Source organism: Ambystoma mexicanum, chromosome 14 (assembly GCF_040938575.1).
Source record: "Ambystoma mexicanum isolate Mex_15411 chromosome 14, UKY_AmexF1_1, whole genome shotgun sequence".
Classification (NCBI taxonomy): Eukaryota; Metazoa; Chordata; class Amphibia; order Caudata; family Ambystomatidae; genus Ambystoma; species Ambystoma mexicanum.
In genome coordinates, this window is record NC_090940.1 from 179,839,398 (window position 1) to 179,863,867 (window position 24,470).

The 24,470-nt window shown below is 44.0% G+C and overlaps 1 protein-coding gene across 2 annotated transcripts in view; it reads left to right on the forward strand.

Annotated features, from left to right (window-relative positions):
• Positions 1-24,470, forward strand: part of LOC138527588 (deubiquitinase DESI2-like) — a 612,741-nt gene that overhangs the window by 567,609 nt on the left and 20,662 nt on the right. The gene's annotated exons all lie outside the window — the stretch shown is intronic.

A 24,470-nucleotide genomic window follows, 5' to 3' on the forward strand; every position in this document is an offset into this window, starting at 1 on the left:
ATGTCCTTAAGATGAGTAACCTGAAGAACTCCATCCAGAGAGGCAGGCAGTTTCTACCTGAAATGGCCTGCTGGATGTCCCATAATCATTTACAGTTAAACGTTAACAAAACTAAGGTGGCCCTCTTAGGTGCTAAACATTTGCTCGCTAACAAACTCAAAAGCTCCCAATCCCTGAATTCCTGTGGTTAAAATTCAACTATACCCCCATAGTTAAAAATGTTGGGGTGCATTTGGCAAGGTATCCGGGGCCTGACATCCAGATTGGTGCTTTAGTCCAGTCAGTTTTCTATTCTCTTTCACTACTACGTCTTGCCCTTCCTTACATATCCCAGAATGACCATGTAATGGTAGTGGGAGCTTCGGTCAATTCCCGCTTGGACTATGGGAATGCATTGCTGTAGGTTGCCCAGTGAGACAAATGACTATGTTGCAGAAAGCACAGATCGCGGCGGTGAGGCTAATTTTCAAAGCCTGTTAATCTACACATATTTCCCCTCTACGTAGGTCCCATCACTGGCGGCAAGTGAACCAAATAATTTCACAATTCTCTGCCTGGTGTTTAAATGCCTTCAGGGGCTTGCCCCCTTCTATCTATCCCAGAAGCTTAACTGGTATCATCCATCTCGAACAATGAGGTCTGGGATACGTTTTGCCTTAAGAGTTCCCCGGCCCGTTAAGTCTCAAGAGGGGACCAGTGTTTTTCAGTCTATGGCCAACATCTCTGGAACTCGCTTCCTTCGGAACTCTGCACCATTCCTGAAATCTGTCAGTACCGTAACAGGTTAAAAACCTTTCTGTTTGCTTTCTACTTTCTGTCCATCTGTGCCCAAATGCAGTTGAGTCTGCCAGGTATAGCGCGTTATAAATCTTTAGAATCAAATAAAATCAAATTCATGCAACAACACAATTTGCAATCATGTGTATGGCAGAGAGGAGTGGTAGAACGCAACTTGTGTTTCCGCCGCCTTCCTGCCTCTCTGCCATACCAATGCTCCAGTATCTGCACCGGCATGGATGTTCCTTCTGGCAGAAATGATGGAGATCCTTATGGGATGATCCATTGTGACGCTGTGAACAATATTGTTTCAGGTTTTCAAGTATGAGCTGGGAGGCGGAGGAGGCACCAGCAGGATTAAAGTGACAGGAGTAACCCTCCAATCAGGGTGTGCCCAGTGCTGTCATGTAAGAGTCATGAACAAAGCAAACTTGATACATACTCTGTAAGAAGGACACAACAAGATGACTCACGTTGTATCCTTACACAAATCCGAAAAGCCTACATACATAGAAATACTTTCACAAATACGGCTATGTCAATGTTCAGCCAGAACTAAAAGTGGGTCCACGTACAGCATGGGAAGAGCCAGAGCAAGCTCCCCTCACTAACACAACTGGCAAAGCATGGGGAGTGCAAGTTTCACTAGTAAAGAAAATGTAAGCATGTTTGCTGGCTGCATGGAGGCTGCCCGCCCAGAGCATACGTAGAGCTCTGCTTTCACATGACCCACCAACTCTACCAGCAGCTCTTACCAGTGACCCTGTGCTAAATGGAAGGGGGCGCCGGTGCAGGTGGCACACTGAATAAGCGTGCCCGCTTTCTGGACTGTTCTACAGCAGTATATCGCTGCAGGTCTTACTTCTTGTGTGGCGTAGAAGGGCCAGGTGAGGAAGATGGAGTGGTCATTGTGCTTGTTGGTCAATTGCAGCTTTTCCAAGAACATCTCTTTATGCATGCAGTAGTTTTAAAGTTGCATGAATAGACTTCTGCTTGAGAGGAAATGCTGCAGCAAATAACTCATCGCGAGGTCAGAACTCAACCCTTCAAGCATCACCTAAAATGTTATATCTGTCAAGCTGTCCATCCTAACAAAAATGTTTAAAAGAAAATGTGCTGCAAGCATAGCACACTTTCACCGATTCTGAAATTCTGCAGAAAGCGTAATTCAGCTCCTTGTTACTAAACTTGCATGATGTCCTTCCATACTTGCCAACATGACCCATTCCAATCTGTAGGTGCTTATCCAGTCCTGGTTTTATCTATGCATTCTGGGACTTTTAGTCCAAGGTTTATAATGGGAAAAGTTGGCTACAAGTCCCAGAATGCATAGAAAAAAACAGGACTGGCTAAGCAACTACAGATTGGAATGGGTCATGTTGGCAAGTATCCCAACCCAATTCCCCTCCTGCTCCTATCTGTGAGGTGTCTGCTTCTGCTGGTCCATGCTGTGTCTCCAGAGGTTCCAGGGGGTATCTAACATGAATCTAAGGTGAGTGACCTTTGCTCTGAACAGTTATTTTAAGACGTCTTCCAGCTAGGCCGCCCAGTTTTCACTTTTAAGTCAGGCCACTTGGTGTGCAACCCAAAAACGGGTGTCAATCGGCAAAAGCCCTGCCAAGTTAGTGACTCTTAGACATGTGTGCACTGTGAAATACAGCAGGGCGCCCCTAATTGCAGGATATTAGCTTTCAGACATTTTAGCTCAGATATATTTCCAGCTATTTTAGAATTCAGAACAGATGGAAAACCTTCCGTTATGTGCCTCTGCTGGTCAGTGCCCTAGGCAGCTGCCTAGTCTGCCGAGAGCTTTTACTGGCCCTGTACCAGCAAGAGCAGCATACTTCAGTCCTTCCTGCCTAATAATGGTACCTTACAGAGGCAACTCGAAAATGGTGACACCCGTCGGCTGCAATACACTGGCTGTGTATGCTGCAGGCAAACACACTGCGAATTGTGGCATGTAGGAGATTTTTCAGACGTGCTACAAGGGCCTCTCAACTCACACGCTTTTGGCGCGTGTCACCGCCACTTAGGCAGCTCTCTCACCCGCCAAGCTCCCTACACGCCCATAGGAATCAATGGGCTTTCACCCGCCAAATACAAAATCAGGTGTTTTCAACCGGACTGGGGACATGAAAGGTTGAGAGCTATGGGGAGGTGTGCGAGCAAATAGTAAAACAGGAGGGTAAGAGAAGGTACAGACAATGGCGATAAAACTGGGCCATGGCATGGGATGTTCAGTGGGACCACCCACCAAAGAAAATTTTAAAACACAGCACAGAAAAGTGCTGTCAGTTGAGTCCACCCACTCAGCGGGATTGTTGACATCAGCATTTGGACGCCAACAAAACATTCAACCGGCCGAGATCAACTTGACGTAGAACCGAGAAATCTCTAGTTCTGGTTGGAGGAGAGGAAATGTGAATTTGTGAGCAAATGTTGAGGAGTGACACCCTAGTTCCACAGCCCCTCAAGGGTGTCCTTCACAACAAGAGACAGTGATCACTTTGGACAGTTCTTTCTTTTTATTTTCCTCCAGGTAGGCACGTTTATAGTCTCAGATGGCATAGGTTATTCCGATGAAGGCTAATGTATCGCTGGCACTACAGACATCTGGCTTATTAAATACCGGTCCTCAAGATGAGAGATGTGCCCTCTTCCCACCTTGAGCACCAAAGCACCCTCAGGAGTGCCATCCATCCCACAGCAGATGAGATCTTCTACACAAAACTGCCTGCCAGTGGATGCACCTACAGTCCCTCAATGGGACATCTACTGCCAACATGGGCATGTGACAGGCTCTTTATATGATCATAGTGCCCCCTCAAGGGTCCTCTCTTATCAAATCCCAGGAATAATAACCCAGACTGAAAATGAAGCGGTACAAATGAGAAGGTAAGTAAGGGAAACAGGACACATTTAGAAACGTTATATGACCAAAGTAAAATTAGCAATGCATTATCGTGCTTGCTTTTGCATAAAGGGTTCTGTACAGGTACATGCATTTGTTTAAAAGTGTTTTTTGGGCTCTTTTTTTAGTAGCATGAGGCGAATGCCAGGTATTGCCCTCTGCTCAGCACAGCACCCCATCATTTTCCCTTAATTATATCCAATCAGTGAATAAATCACCTTTAAAATGGGGAGAGGGGAGAAACTCCTCCTACCCCCCTTTACCCCCTTTTCTGATCTACTTTTTGATTTTGTAATGACAACACTTGGTTTCTTTTTGCTTTCCTCAATATTAGCTTTGTTATTGTATGTAAAAGTTATAGGCCTCTTCATTTTCAGTATTTTGACATTCTTTTAACTATATACTCTTCTGGGGCGCCATAGTGGGAATTAAAAAACAATTCGTTGTGAAAACAAAAATAAAAAAGGTTTTGATTTGGAGCAGAACAGAGAGTTGTGAGAAAAAAATCAAAGAAGTTTTTGATTTGAAGCAGAACAGAGTTGTGAGAATAAAAATAAAAGAAGTTTTGATTTGGAGCAGAAGAGAGAGTTGTGAAAACAAAAATAAAAAAGGTTTGGATTTGGAGCAGAATAGAAAAAAAAGTAAATGCAGATTCTTTGTTGGCTTCAATAACATATTTTAGGAACCAGTCTGGGACATATTTGTCTTTCTTTTTCCCCCATTACACATTGAGTATCAATGTACTGGGATGTACTTATTCTACCAAAAATGAAGAAAACGTGTGTTTTTCACGTACTTTTATGTAAAACGTTGTTTCTCAAATGACACCAAGTAAAGATTTAAAGTAAGACATTTGCTATCTTCTGCTCTTTACAAATTATATTGACACACAATGTAAAAAGTTTTTGATTGATATGTTGTTAATGCCTGGGCACTATTGATAAAAAGGCTGAGAGAGAAGATATATGTCATGAGCAGCCGACCCTGGCGGGTATGAAGAAGGTGGAAATGGTAGACGGACACCGCCCTTGTAAACATCAGGCACATTCTAGTCTTCCAGCCTATAAAAACCCGGAAGAAGCTAACGCGCATGCGTTGCAACTTTCCAGTGCTACGGGAAAGTTTTCCTAACGCTCCGGTGCGTTTGTTTTTCTTCCCGTTTTCAGACGGGATCCCTTCCTTCTCCTTTCCCGGCTTTGCTGCCCTTCTCCCCTTCTGACTTCTTTCCAGTACGTAGTTCCCTGTGCCTCGTACTTTCTACCTGTTCCGTGCTTCCCTGTTTATTTAGCCTGGTGCTCTGCTTACCTTCGCCTGACCTCTCCCTCCGTTGGATGCTCCGCCTGACAATCTTTGCTGTACTGTTGCTGTTCCATTTCGCCGAACTCCTGCGAATACTCGCATCCGCATCACAGTGCATCCTGGGAATTGAAGTCTTCAGCTGGTATACGCCGTTACAACTTGCCAGGGTTTTTTCGATAAGCTTTTTCCCTGGTTTGGGGTGGGCTCCCTGGGGTCCCCGCTGCCAGATTTACCCACGTTTCTGGCAAAGTGGCTTCCGGTGGAGCCCATACCTGCAACTACAAGCAGAAGGAAAGGATTTACCAGAAGGAGATCAGCGAAACTTGGCGACAAAGAAGGAAAGGACTCTCCTCAGACAAATCGGAAGAATCCTCTACAACTCATACCAGTTCAGGTGAGGAGGGGGTCGGGAAACCTGGTGTTACCATACAGTCCAAACCTGAGAGATTGCAACGCCCAAAAATGGCCTCCCTTGAACAGTTTCAGGAAATGGTAAATGCCATTCAGGCTCTGACCACAGAAGTGCAGTCCCTGAGAGCGGATAATTCCGCACTCAGACAAACTGTCCAACAAATACAACAAGCAGGGCAGCATGTCCCACAACAAGATAACTATCGTGGAGAATTGCCTCCCATTCCATTACCTTGTGGGAAATACGACGGAAATCCCAAAAAGATCAAAGAATTCTTGGACGCTTGTATTATCCAGTTTACCTTTCGGCCTAGAACTTATGATTTAGATAAAACAAAGGTGGGATTCCTGGTTTCCAATTTGACAGGAAATGCACTTGCATGGGCCACTCCTCTGGTGACAAGTGCAGATCCGATTCTCACTGATTATTCCGGTTTTGTCCAAAGATTCCGGGACAGATTTGAAAGACCCGAAGTAGGGTATTCGGCATATGAAAACCTGTTGGACATCCGCCAAGGTTCTTTTGATGTCCAGACATACGTCACGGGTTTTCAAAGGATAGCTGCCGAAGCTGGATGGCCAGAGACGGCTCAACAAACTATCTTCAGAAGAGGACTCCGTGAGGATATCAAGGATGAACTGGCGAGAGTAGCCAGACCGAATACCTTTCAAGAATTGATTTCACTAGCTCTACAAATAGAGTTTCACATGGCCGAAAGGAAAGCAGAAAGAAGAAGACCAAGAACCTTCGTTCCAGGTCCAAACCCCTCCTCAATACCTGAAAAAGGATCCATGGAAGAGCCGATGCAAATTGGATCCACCACAAGAGGACCGCTTTCCACCAGTGAACGCAAGAGACGGAAGGACCTTGGTTTATGCATGTATTGTGGTTCAAATGGTCATCTGTTACGGGACTGTACGGAAATCCCTCTCAGAAGACAGGGAAACGAAAGACCCCAACCTTAAACAGGGAAAGGGAAGGGGTGAATAACGTAAATCCCTGTCACCCAGCACAGCCTCCGGTTTTGAACAATAACTGTTTACTGGTTATCAAGGTTCAGATCGAGTGGGTCGAACATGAACCGGTGACATGTCTAGCCATGGTTGATTGCGGAGCTGCCGGCAACTTCGTGGACGATAAATGGGCTCTGGACCAGCAGATTCCTAGACACCCCAAGATACGACCTATAACCGTAGAAGGGGTAGATGGTAGCCCGTTAACCTCCGGTCCCATCAGTCATGAAACTCAGGATCTTAAGATCACAATGGCTTCCCATCAAGAATATCTAACTTTCGATTTGATCAGGGCGGCGCATTTTCCAGTGATACTAGGCATACCCTGGTTGAGGAAACACAACCCGTATATCGATTGGAGTCTTAACACAGTGGACTTCAGATCTCAGTATTGTGAACAACATTGTCTTACTGCAGAAAGTTCAAGGTGCGTACAAGCAGCACTACACCCTTCTAATGGTATTCACATGATTCCAGCACCCTATCAAGAGTTTGTAGATGTGTTCACTGACACACAACCCCGCCTACTACCTCCTCATCGCAAGGAAGATTGCAAGATCGACCTGATTCCAGACGCAGTCGTTCCCTTTGGAAGAATGTTTCCTTTGTCCTTACCCGAGAAAGAAGCCCTAAAGGAGTATCTTGCAACCAATTTAAAGAATGGTCTCATCAGAGAGTCGTCGTCATCAGCTGGAGCTTCACTTTTTTTTGTGTCCAAAAAAGGGACGACTGAGTTAAGACCCTGTATAGACTACAGAGGGCTGAACAGTCTCCGGGTGCGGGACAGATACCCTATGCCCCTAATTAAGGACATCTTAGAAGCGGTTCAGGGAGCTCGAATATTCACGAAATTAGACCTGAGAGGGGCTTACCACCTCTTACGTCTCCGTGAAGGGGACGAGTGGAAGACTGCTTTCCGGACACCACTAGGTCATTATGAATATAGGGTTATGCCATTTGGCTTAGTCAATGCACCTGCTCAATTCCAGCGTTTTATGGACAATGTGTTTGCAGATATGCTATTCTCTTCAGTAGTAGTCTACTTAGACGATATATTAGTGTATTCTACAAACCTGAACGAACATCGCACGTTGGTTATAGAGGTTCTACACAGATTAAGAAGACACAGTCTATTAGCTAAGCCCGAAAAGTGCGTCTTTGAAGCAACCACGGTACCTTATTTGGGTTTTGTTTTATCCGCTGACAATGTACAGATGGACCCAGCTAAGACTAAAGCAATCACCCAGTGGTCCGTACCCTCCAACGTGAAGGAAGTACAAAGATTCCTAGGCCTTGCGAACCTCTATAGAAAATTCATACCGAACTTCTCAATGATTGTTCTACCCATAACGAATTTGCTAAAGAAAGGAGTCAAATTTATTTGGGACACAAGCACCGAACAAGCCTTCCAAGTATTGAAAGAGGCATTCGTTAGCGCTCCTATTTTGAGACAACCGGACCAGACCAGACCGTTTATCGTGGAGACCGATGCCTCCCAAGGTGCGATTGGGGCTGCTCTTCTACAGAAGGAAGAAGATGATTTGGAACACCCTGTCTCCTATTACTCACGGACGTTAAGTCCAAGTGAAAGGAACTATTCAGTCCTAGAAAAGGAGCTTCTAGCTATTCGCCAGGCCTGCAAAGAATGGAGACATCTTCTCCAGGGTTCCGTGGTTCCCTTTCTAGTTCGCACCGATCATCGAAACCTTAAGGTCTTACAACAGATGGAGTGTCGTAATTCAAGACATGCCAGATGGGCCTACTACTTTTCACAGTTTGATTTTTCTATCACCTATCTTCCAGGGAAAGAGAATACTCTAGCAGATGCCCTTTCACGCAGCTTTTGCGAAGAAGCAGAAGAGCCACACGAACAGGAACTCATACTAGCAGGAAAGACATTCATCAACACAATCAACTCTTTTCTACAGAAGGTACAGGCAGGACAACAAAGAAACCCCAGCACGGAAACAAGTCTTAACCAGAAAGGTGGTTTTCTCTTCAAAAACGATGCCTTGTTTTTACCTACCCGAGACCTACAAACACAGGCGGTTTCGTGGTGCCATGATATTCCGTCAGCAGGACATAAGGGTCAGAGAGCCACGATAGAACTTACATCCCGTCAATTTTGGTGGCCTTCTCTGATCAAAGATGTAAAGGAATATGTAGCGACTTGTCCAGTGTGCGCTCAGAGTAAATACTCCCGCCATAAACCTTTGGGTCTTCTTCAACAAGAAGCACCTCCAGGTGGTCCATGGCAACACATTTCCACGGATTTCATTGTGGATTTACCAGACTCATGTGGATACACCGCCATAATGGTCACAGTGGACTCCTTTAGTAAACTGGCTCACTTTTCTCCACTTAAAGGACTCCCTACTGCCAGTGTTACCGCAGAAGTTTTCTTGAAGGACATAGTGAGGCTGCATGGGCTCCCCAACATTATCGTCTCCGACAGAGGGACACAATTTACGTCCAAGTTCTGGACCGTTCTGTGCAACATGTTAGGAATAAAGAGAGCACTTTCTTCAGGATTCCATCCAGAAAGCAACGGACAAACAGAACGTCTAAACGCCACCTTAGAACAGTATGTTAGGTGTTTTTGTAACCAGGAACAAGATAACTGGCTCCATCTTTTGCCGCTGGCTGAATTCTCATATAACAATGCCATCCATACATCCATTGGAATGAGTCCCTTTAAGTGCACTTACAGATACGAACCCAAGCATATACCACTGTCTGGTTTGCCTCCTACCAATACACCTTCAGTGGATCAATTACTGGACACGATACAAAGATTGCATCGGGATACGTTAACTAATCTTAAGAAGGCCCGACAAGACTGCAAGAGATGGGCGGATCCCAAAAGGAGCCCAAACCCTCAGTGGGAGATAGGAGACCGCGTATGGTTGTCTACTAAATACTTACCCAGATGGGTTCGTCCAGGAAAGTTTGCACCCAGATTTCTGGGTCCCTTCCGGATAACAGCTAAGATCAATCCAGTAGCATTCAAGCTAAATCTCCCATCAAGTCTCAAGAGGGTTCATCCAGTCTTTCATACGTCGCTTCTTAAAGCCTACCGTGAAGATCCCCATTCTAGAAAGATACAAAGACCACCGCAGAAGACCCCGGATTCTACAAAGGAATATGAAGTATCCGGCATTCTCGACTCCAGATACAAGAAGGGAGTTCTGCAGTACCTGGTCTTTTGGAAAGGGTATCCAAAGACCGAATGCACATGGGAACCATTTAGGAACATTTCTGCTCCTAAATTGCTTCGGAAGTTTCATTATCACCATCCGGGAAAACCGGGTGGGAGAGCACTGAAGAGGGGTCATACTGTCATGAGCAGCCGACCCTGGCGGGTATGGAGAAGGTGGAAATGGTAGACGGACACCGCCCTTGTAAACATCAGGCACATTCTAGTCTTCCAGCCTATAAAAACCCGGAAGAAGCTAACGCGCATGCGTTGCAACTTTCCAGTGCTACGGGAAAGTTTTCCTAACGCTCCGGTGCGTTTGTTTTTCTTCCCGTTTTCAGACGGGATCCCTTCCTTCTCCTTTCCCGGCTTTGCTGCCCTTCTCCCCTTCTGACTTCTTTCCAGTACGTAGTTCCCTGTGCCTCGTACTTTCTACCTGTTCCGTGCTTCCCTGTTTATTTAGCCTGGTGCTCTGCTTACCTTCGCCTGACCTCTCCCTCCGTTGGATGCTCCGCCTGACAATCTTTGCTGTACTGTTGCTGTTCCATTTCGCCGAACTCCTGCGAATACTCGCATCCGCATCACAGTGCATCCTGGGAATTGAAGTCTTCAGCTGGTATACGCCGTTACAACTTGCCAGGGTTTTTTCGATAAGCTTTTTCCCTGGTTTGGGGTGGGCTCCCTGGGGTCCCCGCTGCCAGATTTACCCACGTTTCTGGCAAAGTGGCTTCCGGTGGAGCCCATACCTGCAACTACAAGCAGAAGGAAAGGATTTACCAGAAGGAGATCAGCGAAACTTGGCGACAAAGAAGGAAAGGACTCTCCTCAGACAAATCGGAAGAATCCTCTACAACTCATACCAGTTCAGGTGAGGAGGGGGTCGGGAAACCTGGTGTTACCATACAGTCCAAACCTGAGAATATATGTAGCTAAGACTTCCCCACCACATATTCTCATGAAATCTTAAACCTATCATTTAGAAACAGAAATTTGGAAAACGTACAAACCTGTTACTTTCTCCCATGAATGTAAGGCTATGAGACCATCCATGGCCACATTTCACACACTCCTCTGGTTGCCATGCAACATGCATGTCATGTCTTGCCTGAGAATACGTTGGATGTCTTGTTGGCCCAATTTTAAAAGCACACACAATCCAAGTTGTGATAGCTTGAATTGGACAAACTGACCACATTAGGCTGAGAGAGTAAAATGCACATGCTTTCAAAGTCCCATAAACAGCTTCATCGGTGACTCGCCAGGCAACCACTGGTTCCCAGGTGCTAAGATAGACCCTCATGTAAGGTTCATTGATTTGGCACAGGAAATAGTTACACATAATTGTGTTATGAAAGTTGTGAAGCGTGCATAAGATTGAGAATTTTAGAATTGATCCCTTTTCTCTGCCTTCTCAGAAACGAGGAGCACCCACAAAGTATACAAATGAAAGGATTGAGAGGCCCTTTCGAAGAAACCTGTGCGTGCAACATTTGCATAAACACTACCCTCAGTGTCATGTGAAAACCAAACACTCAAAGGATTTCTTGCATGATTTATAACTGAGAATGACGTGCAAGTTGCAGGACTAGGTGTGAGAGACAGGGTCCCACAGAGAGCCCATCCATGTCTACCTAGGTGTCGGGGAGAGTTCCGCCCCCAAACCGAGGTATACTTTGGCTGACTGACCCCATGTGGGTGGCCATCTGGCCACACATAGTATCATCAAGTACATTTGCAGTTACATACTTTTTTTTTTTTTTTTTTTACAAAGGAACCATCACTGCAATTGCTGTTTGTACATAGGCACCTCAGTTTCGAGCTGTAATTGCAAAAACTAACTAGAAGCACTCATGCAAAGCATGAGCATATCTATTAGAGGGCCAAAAAATGTGAATGCATTGTCCACAAGGCCGTCTGGGGCCTTGGGCCAAAATACCTTCAACTCTCTCTTCCTAAATATCTTCCTTTTCGAGCTCTTCGCTCATCCGCCTCCAACTCCCTCAGGGTCAGCCGCTTCTCCAAACAACGAGTTGGGGGCAGATCTCTTTCCACTGCAGGGGCCTCCCTCTGGAACAGCCTTCCTACCTCCCTGAAACTTGAGGAGAACCACCTCCGGTTCCGGAAGCACCTCAAAACCTTCCTCTTTGCCTCTGCTTTCTCTCCCCTCTCCCCTGCTAATATTACTGAAACTGCACTGAATCTGCAACTGGGACATTCACCGTTCTCGGCCCAGCCACTCTCCCCTGCACTGCCTCCACGGCAACCCCTGCACTACGGGACTGTGTCTGTATCCATACAGCCCTCCTTCCCAGCACTTGTCTGCACTTACCTTGCACTTGCCACCAGCTGGCCCTTGTTATTTATCCTGTATGCTGTATGCTAATAACCCTGTACTGCATTTTCCCCTCTCCCTTTCGCCCATGCACTTTTCCCTTCCCCTCTACCCTTGCACTTGCGCGAACTGAATGACACCTGGCCTAGTAAGATCGTTGTCTGTCTCCCCTTGTTCCCCCCCTGCCTCGTTGCGCCTTGAAACACTTGTGTATAGGCGCGTTACAAATGCCTTATCATATCATCATATCATATCATATCATACATCACTGACAGCATCACATTTTACCGGTATCAGGTAATATTATCCCCACCAAAAATATCGCCGTGTATATGGTTGTCAGGAATGGCCATAGGTGATATTTTTAGTGGGGATAATATTTTGGGAGCAGGGGTTGCGGGGGTGTCCCCCGCTCCTTTTAAAATAATATGGGGGTTGCAGGGGTGTTCCCCGCAGGTTCCATGCCTTAATATCGCCACAAAAATATGGCAATATTTTTGTATGGTGATATTTTTGCGGGGATATTAACACATGGAACCATTTTACCTGGCTGAGGTAAGAGCCGCAGGAGTTTTTCTGATCCACGCATATGCCAGCCTGTCCCTGCCTGACAACAGGAAGCATTTTTCAGGGCAAATTCAACTCACCTAAGAATGTGGGTGGTTTCTGTGTTTGCCGGTGCACAGTGAACAGGCAGGTGGAGTACATATGCTGTGTAACTGGTGCACAGCTTCCTCGAGTTTGCATTTAGAAACATACAGAGATCCTCTGCTGCTGTAAATGCACATTAATTATCATCCCAAATATGCCCCGTGCACCCAACGCCTAGTACCACATAAGTCACAACTCAGGAAAGGGCCAAACTGCAGCCATGTCAAAAGTGTACGTCAGAGGTGTTTTTTAATACAATGTTAAAATATCAAATTACATTTTAAAATCGTATGACATTATATAATGTTGATTTATCTTTTAAGTAATAATTAGCACTTCATTAGAATATCAAACATTTTGTAACAAATCGAACATTTCATCCAAAATACTAGACACATAATTGAATGATGCATAGTACAACGTTTTTACAGTTTACATTATTTTATGCTATGGATTTCAAGTGTATTTGGAAATTATCTAATGTTGTTGGATTATTTATCATTTGTATTTAATATGTACTCTATTTAAAATATGTATTGATTGACTATTTAATATTTATTATCCTTATGTTATGGATGTATTATTTAATTAATACAAAAAATGAACTAGAAATATAAGATTGGCATCCCCTTAAAAGCAAAGGTTAGCACAAAAAGATCCCATGGGTGTGTTTTTTGGTTGGGGGCGGCAGCTAATAGATGGGAATGGGTGTAGGGACTAGCAACGGCATGGATGGTCACTGGTTGGGTAAAAATCCAAATACAATGCACAGTCTGTGTCCTTCCACTAAAACTATCTTCACTTCCCATGTCAATAGTTTCAGCTTATAAACAGTCCATACAGCACCACTAAATAGCCAAAACAAAAAAGGAAAAATTAGGGCAGGCACCAGAACAATGGCGTTGGCAGTGCCAGTGCTGCCAGGCCTGAATGGGTAGCGGAGGTGATAATCGTTCTAGATGTCAGCACCTGTCCCATTGCTGTAAACCAATGAGAAAAGGGTTCACTTAAGTGCAAACGCTCTACACTGGTGAATCACGTGTCAAAGATATGGTATTGGCCAAGTGGTGGCTTGTTAAGCTTAATCTAAATTGTGAAAAATAAAGGTTTGCAATATTTATACAACAGAAATAATCATGGATAAATAGAGACACTTAGGACCATTTAGCAATATAGTGCTTGATGACAGCATCGCACCTAAGAAGGGTATTTGTATGTTGGGAATCCTGCGACTAACCCAATTCCTAAACATGTTTGTGTTTTAAACTGTGTTTTTATATGTGATGCTGCATGTTTTAGCTTTTCGCTGTGATTTTGGCACGGATTGAAATTATGATACTGTATTGAATTGCGTATAATGTTATATTTGTTCATTTATACCGCGCTTTGTGGGATATATGCTGCAAGCCCAAATTCCCATTAAAAAAGGGAATATTTCACCTTTAAAATGATGCTGCTCTGATGCTATTAGTCCCTGTTCTTCATCACACTACCTTTATCAAAAAGACCCTGTCATGCCCAGCCATATTCACATTGTGCTCCATCAGAAAAGAGCCTTATTCCTGAAAGACAGGCTTTGCCAGCCAAACCTGAGAAAATCAACAAAAGCTTTCCTTCAGCTACACGGGAAGCGCTTACATTTTGCTACAAAATGTCAAAAATCACTGCTTGAAATGAAAATCATAGCTTTCTGTGCACATGTTAATTTCATGAAGACTTTTGCCTTGTACAGACTATTGTGTAAAACAAGCTGACTACAGCTACAAAACAATATTGGGAAGTAGATGGATGATAAATCTCAGCCGCATTGACCATGTGTCAAAATGGGCTTTTACAAACCAGAGAAAAGAAAATGCCTGTTTTAAAAAGTACAGTGTTGAATGAAAGCTTGTCCGTGCCAAGCAATGTAAAGGAGTTTGCTGCTGGGGAAACATATATGGGCTGTTTTATTCAACAGGCTTGTTATGATTCAGGACAAAATAAAATAAAAATAAAACTGTTAAACTGCATTGGCTGGATTTTGCAAGCTCCCAAAACAGGTTATTCCTGTTGGCAGAGCTAAGGCTTCCCCCAAAAGGGAACCACCATAAACTTCCAGGACACCTGGCTGATAATTGCTAGGTTGGATAACTTTGACTGACCAAGACAAAGAAACTTCACATACTCATCAGACTTGGGTCTGGGCTGAGCCATTTTACAATGGAACTTCTAGGACACGGATGTGTGAAGTAAAAAAGCACACTTCCTCGTGATTTTTACCAGAAGCTCCAAAGGAAATCTCTGTGACAACCCTGGGTTGAGGGAGTAGCGTTGGAAAGGCATGCCCATATATTTGGAACAATACTGACTTTTGCCTCCAAGGACTATTTATCAATAACAATGTAAAAGACTTTTATATCTGCAGCAGGAATTTGCAAAAATGCGGACAGTAAATGGTTTAAATGTGATTTTGTGGTTTATAATTTAAGATATTGTAGCTTCCCCTGACAATTTGGGAACAGAAATGGCGGAGAATTGGGTATTCCGAGGAAAGTGTACCTGATGCCAATGTAAAATGTAATACTGGAATGCTTGACAATAATCCAGATAGACGTGTAAAGTCACAGAATTTTAGGCCGAATATTTCATACTCAAAATTATTCAAAAGTATTAGAAGGACGAAACAATGTCTTACAGATTGCAGAGTTGGACAGGTATATTCTGCATAAAATATGTAACCTGCTTATGTAATTTGTTAAGATGCTTCAACTATATAAATGTGTCATATATGGTCAAACTGGATTTTAGTTAAAGTAACTGTGGGAGGTTTTGAACATTGTAAAACTCACATCATAAATCTGACATCCTACCCTTGAAATCCAACCAGCTGAGAGCGAGGTGGGGACTATCACCCCTGACCAATCCAGTGGTTTAGAGGCGTGCTTAGCTAAGCCTGCCCTACCATATACGATGTCACTATGCATTATAAACAAGAGTCCCTGACAGGACTCTAGACACACTCTCTCCTGAATTTCCTTCGCCGGAGTCCCTGATCTGCTCCATTCATCTAGCTGATTCCAGATTTCACTGCAAGGCCAAAGCATTGCTGACCCTACTCCAGCAAGGCCAAAGCATTGCTGATCCTGTCCCAGCAAGGCCATTGATCCAGAAAAAAAACACTAACATCCCATTAAAAAAGGGAAAAAGCTGTGGTACCTTTTGCATCCTGAAATCAGACTGGCTTGCTGCCCACTACCTGCATGCCCGCTGCCACCCTGCCATACAGCTGTCCTTGCCATCCGTTGACCAGAATTGCCCAGCTGTTTGCTGTAAGGTGCGCCCGCCATCTTGTGACCAGAACCTGTTGACTGTCCAAAATCCCAAAACTCAAGCGTGGACTGTGAGTATAATCCCCACCCCATAGAAACACATAGCCTACCTTATCTGGTATCTGTCTTTATCCCACTCTTTAAGCAGTCATATTCATACCCTGGTAAATTGTTAAAACTGTTAGAATGCTCTGTGCACCCTGTCCTTGATTTGTAAGTACTAGCGCCATCTCTTTATTAATTTTGTCTTGTGTAAATCCTAAACCCTTAGTCATATTTTGAGTAATCATACTAATTTCCAGTTAAAGTTGTGCGCTGGGGTGACAAGGTTGACCTCGCGAATCAACCTTAGAGCTTACTGCGTTCCTCTTTAACAATATAGTGTAGATAATTTAGTTTAAGTAAAAATTGCCTTTCTCTCAAAACCGATTTTCTTATTTTTAACTGCTCTATTTTCCTAAAACTGAAACCCATTCCACCCCGAAAATCTCATCCAAATCTTCAGCTACTACCATCCTTTCACTTTGATATTGTCCCTGTGATATACATCTGCCCCCAGACCAAAAACCGCATTGCGATTTTCAGTATTTCACCCGTTTTTATAAAAACCGTTTGGGTCATTTTAAATGGGAAAAAGAAGTTCAATTTTCGCACGTGTCATTCGGCTGCAGCATGTTTTAACTTTCCACTCCTTTTTCGAATTGTGGGCTTCTTGTTGATCCATTGCCTTGTGATTGCTAGTGTTTATGCATTATTGCCATTGTGAGAAATCATAGTTGCCTCGCACATTTAACCGCACATTAATTATTTATTCGTCCATTTCCGAGTGTCATTTCATGCCTTTGCAAAGGGTTTAAAATCTTTTTGCCTCTTATTTTGTGAGGGAAAGTCGGATTTTGATTCTGTTTACTGTCACATATTTCTAACTTCCTGCTACTTCTTGCTATCCACCCAGAATGTGATTAATTGTGGGTTGAGGGGACCTTGCAGGGGGAAATCCTAACTTGGGTGCTATCATCCTAATTCAAAAAGTGCTCCTATTCACTTGTGCTTTGTATATGTTCTACTGAAAGGTTAACCAAGTACATTGCTTCCATTTTCATTGTAATTATCACCCCATTGGTGATTGCTGCCCCATATTAAAAATTGTATGATTTCTTTAGAATTTTAAAAATAAATAAATATTGCAATTTCACCAACCGGCCTGGTTCATGGTCCATTGTGACCCAGGGTATTTGAAAAAGGGGGTATGAGACGAGTTGTGTAGCATCTCAAATTGAATCCGCATAAATAAGGAGAAAGGCATCTCAATTGAGCGCTACATCCTAGCCTGAGACCAAGGTGTGTGTCCCCCGATTGAAATCCTTAACAAATGTGGGGGCTCGTCTGGGATTGGGTTTTGGTTGCCACCCGTGGCAGTCTAACATAGCAGACTAACCTGCAAGGTAGTGATACTTTGTGTAGTTGGAATACTGGGTTACACTGTACAAGCGCCTCCCCAAAACAAATACTCTAAGTACCAGGCCTGTGTATAAAATTAAAGCTAAATCAACCCCATAATAGACAGAAAGCAACAGAATACAGGTTACCCTTACATAAATAAATAAATGAATGAAGAAAGAACATATCCAAAATGACTGTTTCAGTAGAGATCAATATGGCTAGGGAGCACCTTCTGCACAATTTTTTTTGTCAGAGGTGAATGGCCAGAACAAGATGAAAAAGTCTGGCTAGAAGAAATAATACACAGGTCACCGCCATGAACCTGGATACGTGGCAGGACGGTGGCCAATTACACCAAGCGTTGAGAGAGTTATATATGACCCCAAAAATTAAAGAGGAGCAAATGAAAATTGTCAAAATTGCGGCCTACATGTATCTCCACATGGGAGTGATGCGGGAAAAGCATGAGCAAAATACAACTCTTGCACAGAATCAACCTGACCTATTAAATAAAATCCAGAAGGAACTAAAATTAGCAGAACAAAAATTACAAAAGAGCCAAGATTTTGAGGTAGAATCTGGAAATTACATTATAAAATTAAAAGAGGACTTGGCTCTCCAACAGCAGAATAATGTAGACATAGAGGCCCAATTAGAAGCAGTAAAAATAGAGTGTCAGGAAAAGGTTGACTCTCTGGAAGGGAGTCAACAGAAGCTGACTCAACAAGTAACATATAACAGGTCCTGCTCAGGACAAATAACCATGCTGTTGTCAGAACATGCCACCAAAAGTTTGACGTTGGGAGGCATACCAGAAAACCAAAGTGTGGGCAGAGGGAAAAGTGGTTGGAAATTTGCTGGCGGAGACTCTGCTGTGAAATGTTGGTGTATTTCTTGCAGAGAACTGGGGTGCGCTGCATGAAGTGTGCATTTGTGGAGAGGCTGGAACCTGAATGGCAGTGTGTCTTAGAATTCACGTCAATGCCGTCTGCCATGTGCAGACATGGCAAGTGGCATTTATGATTGCGGATGGGTGGCTAATCTACACAGAAACCCAGGTCTGCCCAGATGTGCGTGTATAATTAACACTCACACTTGCTTAGAGAGGACTGCTTGCAAGTAAATGCACACATACGCGGTTCTGTCCATGCCATATATACAAGTGCTATTTCAATAATACCAAACTGTCGATTCTATATAACAACCACGTCCAAGAATAAACAGGTGGACTTAAAATGAAGAGCTAAAATGAAAAGGTGAAAATAACACATTTTTACATCTAATGCAAAAAATAAAAAAATATATACAATTGAAATGAAGGGATGAAAACAAACTACATTTATTTTCTCTAGAACCTGAATTTCTGTCCAGATTTACATACTGAAAAGATGAATTGATTCAAATGTTATTTGAAACACGTGTAAGGTAGAAAGTTCACGTTTTACCTCATCAGGTGTACATTTTGGTGGCGTGTGATTGGGTGCTGTTTTCACTCACTACCTTCTGTGGGGTATAAAAGACCACTTTCCCCACTCACCTGGTCTTCTGCTGAGAATCTGTAGCTGGAGTCTGGAAGTCCCCTTGGCACCATCATCCTTCGATGCTCCGAAGAGCCCAATGACAAAGCTCAGCCTCTCCAGGATGATCAGAAGGAACCCAACTACAGCACTCCTTACCCCCCCACCCCCCGATGTGATGGGGACAACTGGATCACAGCTCCTAGTAGAAGCCCTCATCTCCCTTGAAGTCATGAACGTCCGTGCATCGCCGGATCTAGAATCAGGTGCACCTTTGCTGTCAGGTCTCTGAGAATTCTCAGTGCCAAACCTATCAGAGACACTTCATACCAGGAGCTCAGGCAAGAACCCTGGTTCCATTTCCCCATCTGGGAAGCTCCAGGGGCGCTTGCCACTTGTTGCCCCTTACACTGTACCACCACAATTGCCCTCTAGTCCTTCTTCCATGGCTGGCTCCTTTCCAGTGTGACTTTGTAAGCCTTTCTTAAATATTCCTCCATCCTTGAGGTCTTCTCAAGCTGACCACATCCTCAGAACCCGACTCCCCTGTTTGAGGATGATGTAGGAAACTTGCATCAATGACTATTGCCAACCAATCTCCGCCTGTCAGCCCCTCTTGCTCGGACCCTCACCCTGGGAATCATCAAATCATGAATCATCGTCCTCACAAAGGGTTCTGGGGTCCTCCCTATACCTGTGTGTCGCTGCTGGAACTAAGGTGGTCGCCACACAATGTGCACAGTGACTGCCTCTGGAAGGTGCCAACCGCAGTATTGCTCTCCTTACTCTATGGAGCATTTCCTTCATTTATTTATTCATCCCTGGCCCCCTCTCCATAACGCAACCCCTGGACCCATTATAACGCCGCTCCCCTTAAATGGTATAATGGGGTACACTTTTACCAGGTCAAACCACAGCATTTTTGCAGCGATTTTTTTTTACCGCCGACATTTTTGCCACGGTTTTATTACCTGATACCAAACTCTCAAAACTCATTCTTGAGACAATTTCGCAGATGGTACTTCTTTCCCACCAAAGACTGCCCCAACTCTGCACAGCTGGTCTCCCTTAGCTTCGCCTACACTTCCTAGCCTGGGTAGTAGCCTGTGCTGCTTACCTGTTACCGCTTTTCCCCTTCTACAAAAGGCTGTTTACTGACCTCAGAAAACTCTTCTCGAAACTGTTTTACTTGCTTGTTGTATAGTGGTGCATTGTGCAAAGTGTATTTACCTCAAAGGGTAGTGATGTATCCCTTGCTTTTTTAATATAAATATTATACTTTTATAAATATACAGTGAGCAGACATTCTCTCATTTGGTATTACTGAAAAGTGTGCACTGCAACAGCCACACCACTCTCCTTCCTGGAAGTTAGGCCTGGGCTGCTCCACTACCACTTAGAAGGCCAGGTCAGGAAGATGCACCTAAAGACCCTGACCACAGGGCTAGCGAAAATCTCCCCAACAACATATGTTTTCAGTTTCTTATTATTTTAGTCTATGGGAGCAACCCCCCTGCCCCACAACCTCAGGTAAACTCAGCACCCCCTTCGTTTACCCCCGTTTACCCCCACTGGGCTCCACCCTTGAAGGTATAATAATAATAATAATATCTAGTTTTATATAGCGCTACAAGCCTGCAGGCATCTGAGCACTGAGATAACAGTTGACATTATTATCCCACAGCGTGGTACTCAATGTATCGACCTCGGAAGGATGAATGGTTGAGTTGGTCCTGCCGGGATTCGAACTTGCATCTATACTTTCAAAATAGGGGGAGTACCCCAAGACTTTTGCTCTAACCCATCCTGCCCTTCGAGTCAGATACGTTTGTTTTAATGCATTGGTATGGTATTTCATTTTTCTAAATATTTATTATGACATTTATTTTTACATATAGTTTGTGGGCTGGTTATTTTTACTTTCTTTATTTTTAGTATTCCTCTTTGAAATACTTTTTTTGGTCATATTTTCAGTATTCAACTTGTCTCTGGACATTGCTGTAGGGGAAATGATCCGAAGAGAAAATATCATGTTATCTTTCACTGTGTCCAATATAACTCACAATGCAACATAAACAGCCGGGTCCTGAATGCGTGCAAGCATCACAGTGCATGGTGACTGCATCTTAAACCTGTAACTTGTAGCCTCATTAATGCAGCACTTATTATTCCCCTGGCTACATGACGTATGCAAACACGACTTCCTGTTTTTATATCACTTTTACACACAGTCTATTCTTGACTAGGCCACTCTTTTCTCAGGCTTGGCAGTCCCACAACTAAAATGCTGCACTTTGACCCAGGTTATAACATGCAGAAATGCCCGTGCAAATAAGCCACCAAACGTCCATTTTTTTGAGGGTGGGCGGGGGAGGGGTATTTTTACTGCCTATTTTCTGTCAGGGGAATTTGCCTATTTTTAGGGAGTAAAAGTGGATGTTACATGTTTTATCTGGAGGCAAGGAGAGCAGAAAACTCTATAACTAAATCAGCCAGGCAGTACCTGTATCAGAAATGCGTTATCCAGGTGGGCACAGAACACCCAAAAGGCCATTTTGCAATGCCAGGCCAAATGACAACCCAGAAAGGTCAAGGTTCCAGATTGCTGGTAGCTAGTAGCTCCAGCTTGTTGCCTAGAATAGTCTAATTAGCTGGACACCGAAAGCTACCATGAGCTACATTTGACCCCTTGGGTCAAATGGCGCTCTGCACACACCGTTTGACATCAACTCTACACAATCTGGCGATTTGTATAAATGATCATTTGGACACATGTAGGAGGCATCTAAAGCATAATGGTTCTCATATAACGGGCACCAATGTATAGTTTGCATGGCATGTGGAAGTTGGATTTGCAGCACGCTTTGTAGTCGCTCCCCGCTCCCCATTGGTAACTCCTTCTCACTGGTCCATGCTGGATACCCAGGAGCTGCTTTTGTCTTCTGCTCATCAGATCTTTATTTCGATCCCTGCAGGGATTTGACTAAGTGTTGAATATTAAGGACAGGTGTACGCCATAATTTGAAGATAGATCTGCAAGCCCCTTTTGGCAGTCCTTGCATCACAAGTCCATTTGACCTTTTCAAGGAGGAGCCTGCTTGTTCTGATTGGCCAGCGACCTGTGATCTCATGATGCGTCCTCCGGGATTGCCCTCCTCCACTGTAGCCTTTCCCTCCAAGAGGCAAATGCGCTATCTTTAAAAATTAACATGAACGTGTAAATGCAGGCGTGGCAAACATTAAAGGTACAGCCTCATTGCTTCCAAATAAGAAAGGCTGGAGGGTCTCCTGTAGTTAACTCGGATGCCAAATAAAATGCATAACATGCGCAGACTGCCATATAAGGATGGTTAACCAGCCCTTAGAATGATCTCTCCGGGCGTCTGGTAAGTACGGGTGTAAATTGCTTCTGGCTGAGAAGGAACAGAGCACTGCAGAGTAGAAGGGGACAGGCTAGGACTATGAGTGTCTTCACAAGCAACAGTTCACTGTCAGGCAAATTCAGGAGTTCAAACGATGACAGGAGAGGACGCCACATGGCACTGTGCCACTATAATCGAGTATGCATAAATCATACCTTAAATGCCACTAACAAAAGTCCAAAATAAGGTAAATGCATGCATACGGATAAGGGACAATGATGGGCAGAATATGGAAAGATGTTACTGAACAGTGAAATATGAATTAGTAACTTCAGGGGGCTGGTGAAGTGCGGGGCAACGCTTTTGTACCCTTATAAAGGAATTATGTGAAATCTCAGTTTTCCCACAGTGGTACATTTTTAATTTCGGCTTGTGAAAGATGTGACTGCAAACGTCTGGCACATATAACACTTATCTGAATGTCACTGCGCACACATTAACATGTGGAGAACTTCCTGTGTGTGCACGCACATTCTTGTCTTGGACCATGTAATTGGGGTCATTGTTTAGTTCCATAAGCTCTTGGGAGATTTCTGTGCTTTAACAACAAACCTGGCTGAATACGACCGACTGAATGTGCAAATCGGAAATAAATGGAAAATTCCCATGATTGTGAAACTGTATACCACACAGCTCCAAGTGAACAGAAATAACGCCTAAGAGGCTGGATAACATAAATCCTTGGCTCTGTAGAGCAGCCCCGATGTTTGACTTCTCTTATTGTGAGCAAGATAGCGGTTTCCCATGGGTATCTTTGGCAGGAAGGAACTGTAGTTTTCATCGTTTCCCATTACAATAAAGGGCATACATGGCCAATCACACAATGTGAAATGCCAAGACTGTTTTAGATGTCACGCATGAGATGGGTGCACTTTGCAGCGATGGCTGCACGATAAGTGCTACATTCGCAAGCAAAAAGTAGGAACAAAAGACAAAAAACAGAAAGGAAATCTCTGAAAACTCCAACACATTCAACTTTATCACGTGTTTGACTACACAAAAAAAACAATAGTGTACCTTCGCAAAACCAAAACTGCAAAATAAAAGCAAACATAGCTATACCGTAATGCGGTACGCAAATCGAGGTGCCTCCAAATTGGCACCAAACATTCTGCATCAGTCAAAAATGTTTATCTGATGGAACCCCAAAACCTGGGTTTGTGGCTTCGCATATGTTCCTTATGGAATTCCACACCGTTTCACCAATCTGCACCAAATTTTGCACAGTCACCCGTTAGGACCCTCTGGACATTACTGGCTACATGACATCTAGAAACCCCAATCCCTTTCCCCAGATTTCAACAAAAGTGCACATTTGGGTGTGGGTGTGTGGCCTCACGGCCCCGCTTATGTTCCCTATACAATTCTACACTGTTTCACCAATCAGCACCACATTTTGCACAGTCACCTGTTAGGACCCTGCGGACATTACTGGCTACACGATATTTGGACACCCCACCCCTTTCCCCTGATTTCAGCAAACGTGAAAATGTGTGGGTGGGTTTGTGGCTTCGCCTATGTTCCCTATGCAGTTACACAACGTTTCATCAATCTGCACCACATTTTGCACAGTCACCTGTTATGACCCTCTGGACATTACTGGCTACATGACATATGGAAACCCCACACCTTTTCCCAAGTTTAATCAAAAGTGCACATTGGGGGTGGGTTTGTGGCTTCACATATGTTCCTTATACAATTCTACACTGTTTCACCAATCAGCACCACATTTTGCACAGTCACCTGTTAGGACCCTGTGGACATTACTGGCTACATGGCATTTGGACACCCCACCCCTTTCCCCTGATTTCAGCAAACGTGAAAATGTGTGGGTGGGTCTGTGGCTTCGCCTATGTTCCCTATGCAGTTACACAACGTTTCACCAATCTGCACCACATTTTGCACAGTCACCTGTTATGACCCTCTGGACATTACTGGCTACATGACATATGGAAACCCCACACCTTTTCCCAAGTTTAATCAAAAGTGCACATTGGGGGTGGGTTTGTGGCTTCACATATGTTCCTTATACAATTCTACACTGTTTCACCAATCAGCACCACATTTTGCACAGTCACCTGTTAGGACCCTGTGGACATTACTGGCTACATGGCATTTGGACACCCCATCCCTTTCCCCTGATTTCAGCAAACGTGAAAATGTGTGGGTGGGTCTGTGGCTTCGCC